Here is a 12,547-nt window from a genome sequence, read left to right on the forward strand (position 1 = left end):
GCTACGCGTTACCAATTCCCCAGGTGATTCGTATGCACATACGCACACTTAAATTAGAGGAGCCTTGTTCGAAGCCACCTGTTCTCAAACGTGGCTGGACACACATTGGAATCAAGAGGGGAGCTTTCAAAAATACTGATACCTGGGTGCCAGTGGTTCTGGGGATAAGGGTGGGGGGGTAGTGAAATTTTAACACTAGGGTGTGGTAAAATAAATATAAACTTTATCACTTGAACCGTGTTGAAGTGTACAATTCAGTGGCAATAAGAACAGTCGTAATGTGCCACCATTATCATTTCTATAACTTGTTCATAATTGTAAACGAAATTCTGTACAGAAGCAGCATGGGCAATAGAATTTTCAAAAGCTGTGCAGCTGATTGTAAATGCAGGAGAGTCTGAGACCTACTTGTCTAGACAGCCTGATCATGACATTTAGAATGTTCACCAAAGGCTGTGAGCCCTTTCAGAGTGAAGCCTGGGCTTTGTACCCTGATTCATTGAAATAGAGAGACTTTGGCAGGTCAGCCTCTTAGAAGGTCTGTTCTGTATACATAAATGTGCAGTAATACATACCTTGGAGTGTGGTGCCGACGGCTATCTGAGAGCCTAAGGAAACCACCTGTTCCAGCGTCTGGCCTAGAAATGTCCGTGAAGAATCAAAATTATTAGGCTATGTTACTTGGAGAGGCAGTTGAGCATTGCAAAAAGAACAGATTTTAGAGTTTTCCCGATAAACCAGAAAAATCCTGGCTCCATCACTTATTTAACAAAACCAGGTTATTGTATCTCTGAACATGATCTCTTCCTACAAAGTCGCGATAACCCTTTATAGTGACAATCAAATGAGAGAAACATGTATAGTGCCTGGTACATAGCGGGTGCTCAGTAAATGGTGACAGTTATTTGCATATGGGAGCTGTGTCATTACTATGAATGGACTGCTGTGAGTTTCTGTATCACTCATTACCCAAAGAGAAAAGAATGGTAGACTTTTAACACTGAAAGCGTTTTAAGATGAAAACATGAGTATTGAGGCTTTGAAATGTCCCCTTTTACGCAGTGCAATGTGGGAAGCAACTGTCAGAAAGTTACTAGAGATCAAATATCTGGGCTCTTATTAGTGGTTTGGTCTTGGGAAAGTTAAACTCTCAGGGAGTCGGTTTCTTCATCTGAAAAAATGGAATACCTAAAACTGACACGTGTATATCAACATATGTGTGAATTTGAATAGCGGCAGTTTTCCAGTCTCATGCCTTTCAGGGACCTATCAAAACTTCCTTCTGTCCTTTTCCCATGATCTTGCTAGGTTTTCAGGGGCCGGGGTAGACCTCCTCTTCCCATCCCCAATCCAGGGCCTCTTCTATTGCCTGAAGGGTCTGACATATGCATACCACTGATAGTCATCATCATGTTCCCACACATTTCCATTAAATCAGAATTTCTTTTCAGCATCCTCTCCATTTACTCTCAACCCTCAGCCAGGTAAAGATCTTTCCTAAGCCAAGATCGATTTTGTTTGGGCTAAGATGATTCTGGTAACATACACACCGTCTGAGCCTCCAGGAGGAAATGTCAGCATGTTGTTAATACTATTCAAAATACATATTGTCACGTATGTTCTCCAATTCCTAATCGTACGTGTCAGTTTATTCGATCGCTGTGTGGCATGTGGGATTCTATTTGCACTTCCCGTGCGTGTGTTTTACGATACTCCAGTCAGGATGGATTATGCTTGAAGGGTTGTAGAATTTTTTTTTGTTGTTGTTCCTGATGACCTAGCTTTGATTTATCATCAAAATGAGCTTGGCTACATGATTAAACCAAATGTTACCTTTCCATGAAAATTTTGGAATGTATCATGCCGATGAATGCTAGTGATTTAAGATTAAGCACCAGGCTGAAAAATTTCTCTTTTGTAGCTAGACGTTCTATTTAAAAGACAACAATGAAAAGTAAGATATGGAGTCATATTACCAAAAACAGTCCAAAATTGCTGGGGTGGGGGGCGGGGGAGACAGAGAGACAGAGACAGAGACAGAGACAGAGACAGAGAGAGAGAGAGAGAGAGAGAGAGAGAGAGAGAGTGTGTGTGTGTGACTGTGTGTGTGTGTGTGTGTGTGTGTGGAAAAGTCGTGGGAAGTAAATCTGAGGGGTCCACAGGGATGAGGTTGTGAAGGGCCCGAAATCCTAGTATTTGACTCTACTTTTTCTTTTTTTTTTTTTGAGACGGAGTTTCGCTCTTGTTACCCAGGCTGGAGTGCAATGGCGCAATCTCGGCTCACCGCAACCTCCGCCTCCTGGGTTCAGGCAATTCTCCTGCCTCAGCCTCCTGAGTAGCTGGGATTACAGGCACGCGCCACCATGTCCAGCTAATTTTTTGTATTTTTAGCAGAGACTGGGTTTCACCATGTTGACCAGGATGGTCTCGATCTCTTGACCTCGTGATCCACCCGCCTCGGCCTCCCAAAGTGCTGGGACTACAGGCTTGAGCCACCGCGCCCGGCCGACTCTACTTTTTCTAATCGGACACAATTTTCTTATATAATGTGTGGGAAAAAATGTCATGTCTCCAAAGAACATTGCATTCTCATGTTTCTGCAAAAGTGGACCTTGTAAACTGTTTTCCATTCTGGAGAAATTTGTCTAAGAGAAATAACAATGTGCGTGGGCTCACGTGTCACAACAGATTCTCACTTCAGTGTTGGGGAGGCAGAGTCCAAAGGACCCTGCGTCGGCGGTTCAGTTCCAGCTGAGGTGGTGGTTTTGAGGGAATGTAAGTCCCATGTGGATAAGTCTGAATTTTCAAGGAACGGCAGAAATCGGCTTTTGTGTGAAATCTCTTATTTTAAATGTTTGCCCAACAACGTGTATGCAGCCCACAGGGACGTAACCCATGTTTGGGAACTGGATTCTCTCCAGGGATTGCCATCTTTAACTACTGCAGCCTAAGAGCTCTAAGGATGTAGCGTGATCGATTTACATGTAGGAAGATTTACCTGCAGCGGCTAATACACAGGGTGCTCATTGGCCAAGGTAATACCACTGGTACACTTGCAAAAACGGTTTTTGACAGACACTCATAATGATGTTAACTCTGCCCAGGAACTGTTTTAAATGTTTTCCCAAGCTGGGTGCAGTGACTTGTGCCTGTAATTGAAGCTACCTGGGAGGCCGAGATGGGAGGACGCCTTGATCCCAGGAATTTGAGGCTGCGGTGAGCTGTGTGATTCTGCCACTGCACTCCAGTCCGGGAGACAGAGTGAGACTCTGTTTCTAAAACTAAGTAAAGAATACATGCTTTGCCAGCATCAACTACTGTCAACAGACATGTATGATCTGTCCCCTTCTGCCCATTTTTTTTAGATGAGAACTGAGGTACGAGGTCAGCTAGTAAGGGACAGAGCTGGGATTTGACTTCAGGCAGTCTAGCTTCAGAATATGCCACGTGGTCTGTTAACGATAACTACACCCTGTTTATAATGCGCCGAAGACTGCATATGTGTGTTGTGGAAAGTGTAACTTTGAAATACAATTACATTCTGGTTGGCTGCAGAAAACATGAAGGAAAAGCAGTCTTTGTTGGTTAAACAACATTGCTGAAGGATGAGAATATTGGTTCGTCTGAACAGTAAGAATTAAGACATCTGTTGAAAGACCAGAAAACGCCATCAGAGTCGCATGTTGGCCTTTCTCCACCGGCACCTGTGTTTATAGCTCTTTCTAGCCTCTTTGAGAGATTCTTGATAATGTGAATTTCCAACTTGGCCGGAGCATTAATTACCTATGTATTAGTTTTACGTTGTTGCTGTCACAAATCACCATGGTCGTGCTGCCTTAAAATAACACAAATTTGTTTTCTTTCAGTCTAGAGGTCAAGTCCAAAACCGGTGTTACAAGGCTAACAGGCCAGCATCAAAACACCGGCTAAAATCAAGTGCTGCATTCCTACTGCAGGCTCTGGGGGGATCTGTTCCATGCCATTTCCGGTGTCTACCAGCCACCAGCATTCCTTACCTTGTGGTCCTTTTCTTCATTTTGAAAGGCAGGTGGCATCTACAGGTCTCTCTGATACTCTCACCTTCATGGCTTCCTCTTAGAAGGACCCTTAGGATGCTTTTTGGGAGTCTACTTCAAATCGAACAGTTAAAGGAAGAAAAGGTAAATGTAGAATAACAGACTTATGTGAGGGGTGATTGTCATCGTGAGCATTTCCCAAGCCTGGGGTGAGCCCAGGGAAGTGCAGACATGGGCCTCTGGGAGTGGGGCGGTCTGCAGCAGCTGGGCTGAGAATCCCGAATGCTGTGGCTATTGTCCCAATTTTTCCCGAGGGGCTTTGGCTTACATAAAAATGACCCAAGAGACTACTTGTGCTCTGATCTAATTTCCATGCAGAGGAATGTTGTGAGGATCCACCCTTGGATCCTGCGGTCGGGGCAAGCAAGGGCAGGCACAGGGAGGACTTCAGAGCTGGATGTGAAAGCTCAGGTAGTCGGGGGCAGAATCAAAGTGTGTGTGGCTCAGTGGGCGAATAGAGGGGGCGTCGCATTAATAACCAGATCCCCACAGGCAGATCACAAACTCACAAAGAATTCAAATACAAGGAAATGCACTTAGTGCTAGACAAGTAGACTAGACACATTCTCAGCTTGCTCTGGTGATTCAGAGGCCCCTCAAGAGTTTGTAGGGACAACTTAATAGGCACCAGTGTGTGCCGATGACACACAGAAGTGTTGGCTTTCATCCTTCTCCAGAAAGAAAAGAATGTCTTCGTCCCTTCTCATCTTGGTATTCTCTTTCATGTGGAACTAGCTCCTGAAGTGAAAATTCCATTTGGGGCTTAGCTTTACTTAAAGACTATAATAATGGTCACGAAGGGGATGGAAGCTAAAAACAGTAGTAGCTGTCAAACTTCATTGCTTTTCATAATTCAGGAGAATTTGAATAGACTTTGTAAGTTATTAGGAGTATAGAGTGGATGTCAAAAAGGTACTAATGATGCAGGCACAATAGAGATGAAACGGACATCTGCACACTCTGGGAAGAGGCCCTGGTTCATTTTACCTGGGAGCAAGAGAAGGTGAGCTGTGTCAAGTATAAGCCCTTGAGGCCGGGCGCGGTGGATCCCAGCACTTCGGGAGGCCGAGGCGGGTGGATCGCGAGGTCAAGAGATTGAGACCATCCTGGTCCACATGGTGAAACCCCGACTCTACTAAAAATACAAAAAATTAGCTGGGCGTGGTGGCGCGTGCCTGTAATCCCAGCTACTCGGGAGGCTGAGGCAGGAGAATTGCCTGAACCCAGGAGGTGGAGGTTGCGGTGAGCTGAGATCACGCCATTGCACTCCAGCCTGGGTAACAAGAGCGAAAACTCCATCTCAGGAAAAAAAAAAAAAAAAAAAGCCCTTGGGACCCAGGGGTGAGGTCTCGGGACACGAGTGAATCAGGGTCCTGGAGTCTGGTTTGAGCAGATCTGTCTCTCCTTCTCTTGGACAGGAGTGAGGAGAATATGGGGAGAGGAATAGTTTTTTTCTCTTTCAGCATCTTGGGACCTAGAATATGTATCTCCCCGGCCGAATGGCTTGCTCTTTGTTTGCGCTGTTTGTGATACGGTTGCTCTTGAAAATTTCTCAAGTTGGGCTGCAGCTTCCCTGCAGGTTGGCCCGTGGATCAGCTTCCCTAGTGCTAAATGGGATGACCGTGTTTAACCCTAGGGGCTATGATCAGGCTTGCAGGGTCACATGCAACTACTTTAGAAAATGTAGAGTTGCCAGCTGGGCATGGCGGCTCACCACAGCAATCCCAGTACCCTGGGAGGCTGAAGCAGGTGGATCAACTGAGGTGAAGAGTTTGAGACCAGCCTGACCAATATGGTGAAATCCCGTCTCCATTAAAAATACAAATACTAGCTGGGTGTGGTGGTGCATGCCTGTAGTCTCAGCTACCTGGGAGGCTGCCGTGGGGGGATTGTTTGAACCTGGGAGGCAGAGTTTGCGGTTAGCAGAGGTTGTGCTATTGCACTCCAGCCTGGGAGACAGAGTGAGACCCTGTCTTAAAAAAAAAAAAACTGGTAAAGTTCTCCATTGTTTTTCCCAGTGACTCTCTTCCTAGGAAGCATGCATCCTAGGCTCGTGCTTTGGAGCCATTTCTCAGGAGAATCTCGGAAGAGTGATTTCCTGCTTGTTATTCATCATGGGACTTTCAAACTGAATTAAATCATCCTGCCTCTGGATTTCTGTTTGCTCAAGAAACTTAATTTTGCCAAACTATTCTCTGGCATTTACTTTTCCCTCTAGAGAAAAACTAGGGCACCTTCAGAGCACACGTGATACCATCCCTCTCCTGGGCACCACCAGTCTGAGGACAAAGTGAGTGACATTAATGTCAATAATGAAGTTCCTGTTTCATTCCCCCACATATTTGAGTTTTTCAGTCCCCTGTAAAACCTCTCCAGATATTTCTGTGACTTTGTCAAGAGAAGCCCCCTATGTGGCCATGAACCAGCCTGCCATCTGTGGTCCCCTGTGTCTCCTGCCATGTTCTGCCCTCCCCTGCCACAGTCGGTGGCAACACCAGCCTCTGGGCCCAGAGTAGATTCTGTTCCCACAGCCACCCCTCCCAGGGCTTGGGTGCCTAAGTGGAGGGACAATAGATGTCTCTCTGCTGTGTGCTGTTTGTCACCTGCATCCCAAAGCAGCCTTAGTGTTGCTCTTTCACCCAGTTACTCTACAGCCAGCCATCTTTCCTTCTGCCCTAACTGCCTTCTCTCTGGAGTCCCGAGAGATTTGGTAGGGATGGGTCCACGTGACAAATGCCTTGTTCGCATCTCTCTCCTTTCTCCTAGTGGACCCTGCGAACGGCTGCCGTTCTTTCTCAGCCCCAAATTAGAGGTGTCCACTCATGTCAGCTCATACCCAGCCATGCCCAGGAACCCAGGCTCCGCCACAGGCTTTGGAGTGTTCTAGAACACTGCGCTACATAATTGGCGAGCAGTTCCCTTTAATGTTGAGAAATTATTGAGTTGAAGCTTGAGGACAATGAAGTACTATTTTTGACTTGGAAACCACAAATTTTGTAAAGTGAAGATTTTTTTTCTTCATTTTTGGAACTCACTAAAAGTCTTCTTACTTGTGTTTTTATTTTACTTATTATAAAATATACATGAAGTTTACCATCGGAACTAACTGTAAGTGTACACAGTAAGTACACGTACATGGTTCTGCAAACATCACCGCCATCCAGCTCCAGAACTTTTTTTTCCCCAGACTGAAACTACGTACCATTAAACAAAAACTCTTTGCTTCCTTCAGCGTCTGGCAAACACCAGCTTATTTTCCGTCTGCATGAATTTGACGGCTGTAGGGGCGTCGCATGAGTGAAACCCTGCAGTGTTTGTCCTTTTGGGACTGGCTTCCTTCTCTTGGCATGACGCCTAAGGTTGGTCCGCGTCGTAGCGTGTGTCGGAATTTCCTTTGAAAGGCTGACTCCTACTGTACTGCCCGTGTACCTCCGTTTATCCATCCGTCAGTGGACATTTGCTTTGCTTCTACCTTTTGGCTGTTGTGAATCATATTTTAAATTTTAAGTTTTCTAGCTTCCTCATTAAAAAGTAAAACAGGCGCGGTGGCTCACGCCTGTAATCCCAGCACTTTGGGAGGCCCAGGCGGGTGGATCACGAGGTCAAGAGATCGAGACCATCCTGGTCAACATGGTGGAACCCCATCTCTACTAAAAATACAAAAAATTAGCTGGGCATGGTGGCGCGTGCCTGTAATCCCAGCTACTCGGGAGGCTGAGGCAGGAGAATTGCCTGAACCCAGGAGGCGGAGGTTGCGGTGAGCCGGGATCACGCCATTGCACTCCAGCCTGGGTAAGAAGAGCGAAACTCCGTCTCAAAAAAAAAGTCATTAAGCCTACTATATCCACAATTTTGTAATTTCAGCATATAGTCAACATAAAACATTTATTAGATATTTTAAGTTCATTTTTCACGCAAAGGCTTTGTTATGTGGCGTGTCCTTAAATATGCAGCAGGTCTCCATCTGGACCAGCAACATTTCCAGTGCCCAGTAGCTGCATGTGGTCACTGGCTATGTTTTTTTTTTTTTTCTTTGAGATAGAGACTTGCTCTGTCACCAGGCTGGAGTGCAATGGCGCAATGTCAACCCACTGCAAACTCCGCCACCTGGGTTCAGGTGATTCTTCCACCTCAGCCTCCCAAGTAGCTGGGACTACAGGCCCGGGACACCACGCCCGGCTAATTTTTGTATTTTTAGTAGAGACGGGGTTTCACCATGTTGGCCAGGATGGCCTCGATCTCTTGACCTTGTGATCCGCCCGCCTCGGCCTCCCAGAGTGCTGAGATTACAGGCGTGAGCCACCGCGCCCGGTGGTCACTGGTTATCTTACTAGATGGTTCAGATTGAACTGATGATAGGGGTAGAGTTTGGGGATCCTAACAGTACCCCATTTCCATGTCTCGAATTGTCTGAGAGCCAGTGTCTCAAATGAATCCTTGGCATGTTACAGATAGCCGTCGCTTCTTGGCTAATGCCTCAGACAGGTGCCTGGAGTTCTAAATTTCTGTGGCTGCAAATGTTTTAACTCCGTGTTCGAGCAGCCATTCAGGGTGACATTTTGAAATGGAAGGAAATCGATCTGCATCCTTCCTGGGCAGAGGGACACATGCCACGACTTGCATACTCCAAGTCTGTGACACACTCAACTCATTAAAGACACCACATGTATTTTATTTATATGTGGCCCGACATACGGTATATGCATCTGAAAATGATACTGCAGCACAATCTTTTTTTGGTTCATAAATCCAGTGACGACCTGTCGAGCAACTCCGATGGGCCAGGCACATGGTAGGCACTGGAGGGTCTAGCTACAGTGGACAGAACCCACTTCCTGTCCTCAAGAGGCTTGAGCTTCAGCTGATGGTGTTTTCCTGGCCGCATCCTTGACACTGGCCATCGTGAGAAGGGGATGCTCCATCTTTCTCAGCCTGGGAAAACCCTGCAGTTCTTTCGAACCTGAGACTTCCATTCTTTTGACTGTCTACCCCAGTGGTGAAGGAAACATTGTCTCTTTGGAACTTCATAGGTGATTGTGTCATGTAAATTATGTGGGAATTTGGGGGCTCTTGTAAATATCAGAGTGAAAATTGTCACAAAATTACTAACAACGGACGCTAACGAAATGACAGCCAAGGTAGCCAGCGGAGATTTTCTCCACATCCCCAACTCCCAAATGGGGGTACGGGTTTTATTTCACAAGAGTCCTCTTTTTCTGCAGCTAATGAGGGCCCAGGTGGCTTACTCCATGTCACAAGAGTGCTTCCTACAGAGAGGCTTCGCAGTTTACGGTGGGAAGCTGCCAGTTGAATCTGAGCCTAAACCCTTTATTCAGAATACACCAGGAGATACCTGAAAATGCCCCTAGTCCTCTTCCCTCCTCCCTGTTCACATTTGCAGGAAAATCAGATTGTCAGGAGTTAGAACATGTGGGCCCTGCCCGAGAATTAATTGCTTGGTGTGTCCTTTGAATTATGGACTTTGAGCTACATCCACATTTCCTCAGGGGAAATTCCTTCAGATGAGTGCATGTTAATTAGATCCCCCATTGTGAATAGATGCTTCCATTCCACTGATGTCTAGAATTTAGGTTAAAACTGTATGGATTTGGATGGAGGATTGTTCGTCACTTCAGGTTTCTGCAGACCTCAGGTAAGAGTTTAGTAGAAGCTTCCACTTCTGTGACTCCCTGTCGTAGCCTCTCAGACGTAGTCCTGGTGGTGGCTACGGGAAGGTCAAGTTTATCTGTGTCTCTTCCCACCACCATCAGCCAGTTCAGGAACCCAGACTGTTTCTCTGCCCAACCGTGAAGCACCTCCTTGTTCCCCACACAGAATTTGTCAACTCTGGGCCTTTCTTCTACACTTTTCTTTGCTGAGCATGTCTTTCATCTTTTTTTTTTTTTTTTTTTTTTTTTTTTGAGATGGAGTTTCGCTTTTGTTACCCAGTCTGGAGTGCAGTGGCGTGATCTCGGCTCACCGCAACCTCCGCCTCCTGGGTTCAGGCAATTCTCCTGCCTCAGCCTCCCGAGTAGCTGGGATTACAGGCACATGCCACCATGCCCAGCTTATTTCTGTATTTTTAGTAGAGATGGGGTTTCACCATGTTGACCAGGATGGTCTCGATCTCTTGACCTCGTGATCCACCTGCCTCGGCCTCCCAAAGTGCTGGGATTACAGGCGTGAGCCTCCGCGCCCGGCCTATGTCTTCCCATCTTTCCAACACCCGCTTAAGCATCGCGTCTTCTTGAAGCCTTCCCTGAGTGACTTTCTGAAATTTCCATGTTGTTTTCCTCCCGTTTGACTCCTGCCTCAGCTCTGAGTGAAGGGTTGATGGCAGGTAACCTCAATGTCGGTAGGTCCTGGTGGGCTGTGAATGTGGATGAGGTTCCTTCAGCATGAATGCTCACTTCCTATTGATTCCCACCCCTGTTTGCTTCTTGGGGAAAAATCCAGTTGCTGGCGACGTCCTGCAGATCCCTAATCTTGATACGGCTTCATTCTCAGTAGTTCAGGGAGTGCTTCGTCTTACCTGCCCTCCGGAATCGGTAAAGGCTGCCACTCACTGCTGGCTTCTGTCCCTCTGGGTTCCACTCTGCAGCCTGGTTTCTGCTGCCTAAGACAGGCCAGCGTGGCTGCCCTCCCACTCTCCATTGGCCTCTGGGGCCCCAAGCCATGCACGTTGAGCTGCATGGCAGTGCTGACTTGGCCTGACCCAACACCGTCCGTTCCCTTAGTGCTGATTTATGGGGCCAGGCTTCTCTGTTAGCTGCAGGACACACACGTGCGACCAGAAGAGCTGGCAGGGCTGGGTTCAAGGTACCTTCCCCCCCACCCCACCCCATCACTGCACCGTCTCTAGACCCTCAGGCTCACTTGTGGAATCTGGATTATCTGACTTTTCCTTTTGCCTCAGTTCTTCTGCCACAGCCTTAAAACAAATTAAGGCAGAAAGATGGGGAAGAGAGGTTATTTGATTCTGTTTTGAAAATGTTACTTGTGTATCTTGAGACAAGTTATAGTGTTCTATAAAAGTTCTCCTGTCCCAGCCCTTTATCTTTATGCATGTATCTAGGACATTTCTAACATCTATAACTAAGCTCTACCTGAGAGGTGGTCACTGCGGCCCTTCTGAAGCATCTCCTCATGGTAATGAAAATACTGATGCCTGCTTGGGAACAATACGTCTGTTAACTTCGGATTTCCAAAGGCCTTGTTATCGACCCGGTTTCCTAGGGAAGGAGGGCAGCTTTACAGTGGGGGGGAGATCTGCAGTCAGGCCGAGCCTTGGTGAATGCAGCAAAAGCCCCGTCCTGCTCCTCCAGCTGGGCACAAACCTGTACAGTCACTTGAGTGGGGGGCATGGTCTGTTCTAATCCAGGGGGTCTGGGAGCCACTACAGCAAGGTCTTTGTATTTCATAAGATTACAGGAGGCAGGTGTTGTGCCTAAACCCTATCAGCTCCAGTGGGGAAGGCACCAGGCTCGAGAGGCCAAAGAAGAGACCCAGCGTCATCAAATGAGACATGGGGTTTTATGGGGGCAGAGTCTGGTGGCCGTCTGCTGGGCAGGAAAGCCACAATTGTTTGCAAAAGGCCTGCAGTTCATGTAGCATTTTCACCCAACACCCTCTCCCTAACAACCTCCACCTGGCAACCTGCATTTAACTGAAAACACAGGGCTTGATGCCCTTGTGGCATTTGCTTCGTGGGATGGGACAGGCAGGGGCTCCCTGTCTCATAGATGAGATGAGGAATAGATTTCTGGGTTGGCCACTCCTTCATTCCTTAGCCCGGAACTCTGAACCCAGATTGAGGTGTATCTGTCCTACAGGCTCATTCTCGGGGTGTGCTGTAGTCACGTTGCCTCTGTCAGGTGGAGCTACCATGCAGGAGGGACATGGGTGGAGCCATTGTTCTGCCTGTTCAGGCCTGGCCCTCCATGGAGGCGGTACAAGCTGCTGGTTCTTCCATGTGCTTTCAGGGACACAGGCGTCTTCTTTCCCTGCTACTCGAAATTGCCCATGAAGCCTGGGAGGTGTGGTTAGTGGCCCAGATGGCTTTGGGCTTTGTTCCTTTCAGAGGGGCATGTCTTTAGGTCTCTTCATCTTTCTCATGTTCTTGAGACCTGTTTTCTGAGCTGAGAAGGGGCAGGATTGGATTAGGTCACTAACTTTTTTTTTCTTTAATCCCACAATAAAATGATTTTTAAAAATTGAGGTGTAATTCACATACTATATAATTCACCCACTTAAACTATATAATTTATAGTTCTTTAGTATGTTTTCAAGGTTTTGCAACTATCACTACTGTACAAATCTAATACATTTTGATGAACTCGAAAAGCAACTCTGTATCCATTACTAGTCACTCTGAATTCCCCATTCCCCCTGACCCATGCTAACCACCCATCTACTTTCTGTGTCAATGAAGTTGCCTGTCCTGGACATTTTGTAAAAATGGAATCGCGATG

This window comes from Callithrix jacchus, chromosome 8 (genome assembly GCF_049354715.1).
Source record: "Callithrix jacchus isolate 240 chromosome 8, calJac240_pri, whole genome shotgun sequence".
Classification (NCBI taxonomy): Eukaryota; Metazoa; Chordata; class Mammalia; order Primates; family Cebidae; genus Callithrix; species Callithrix jacchus.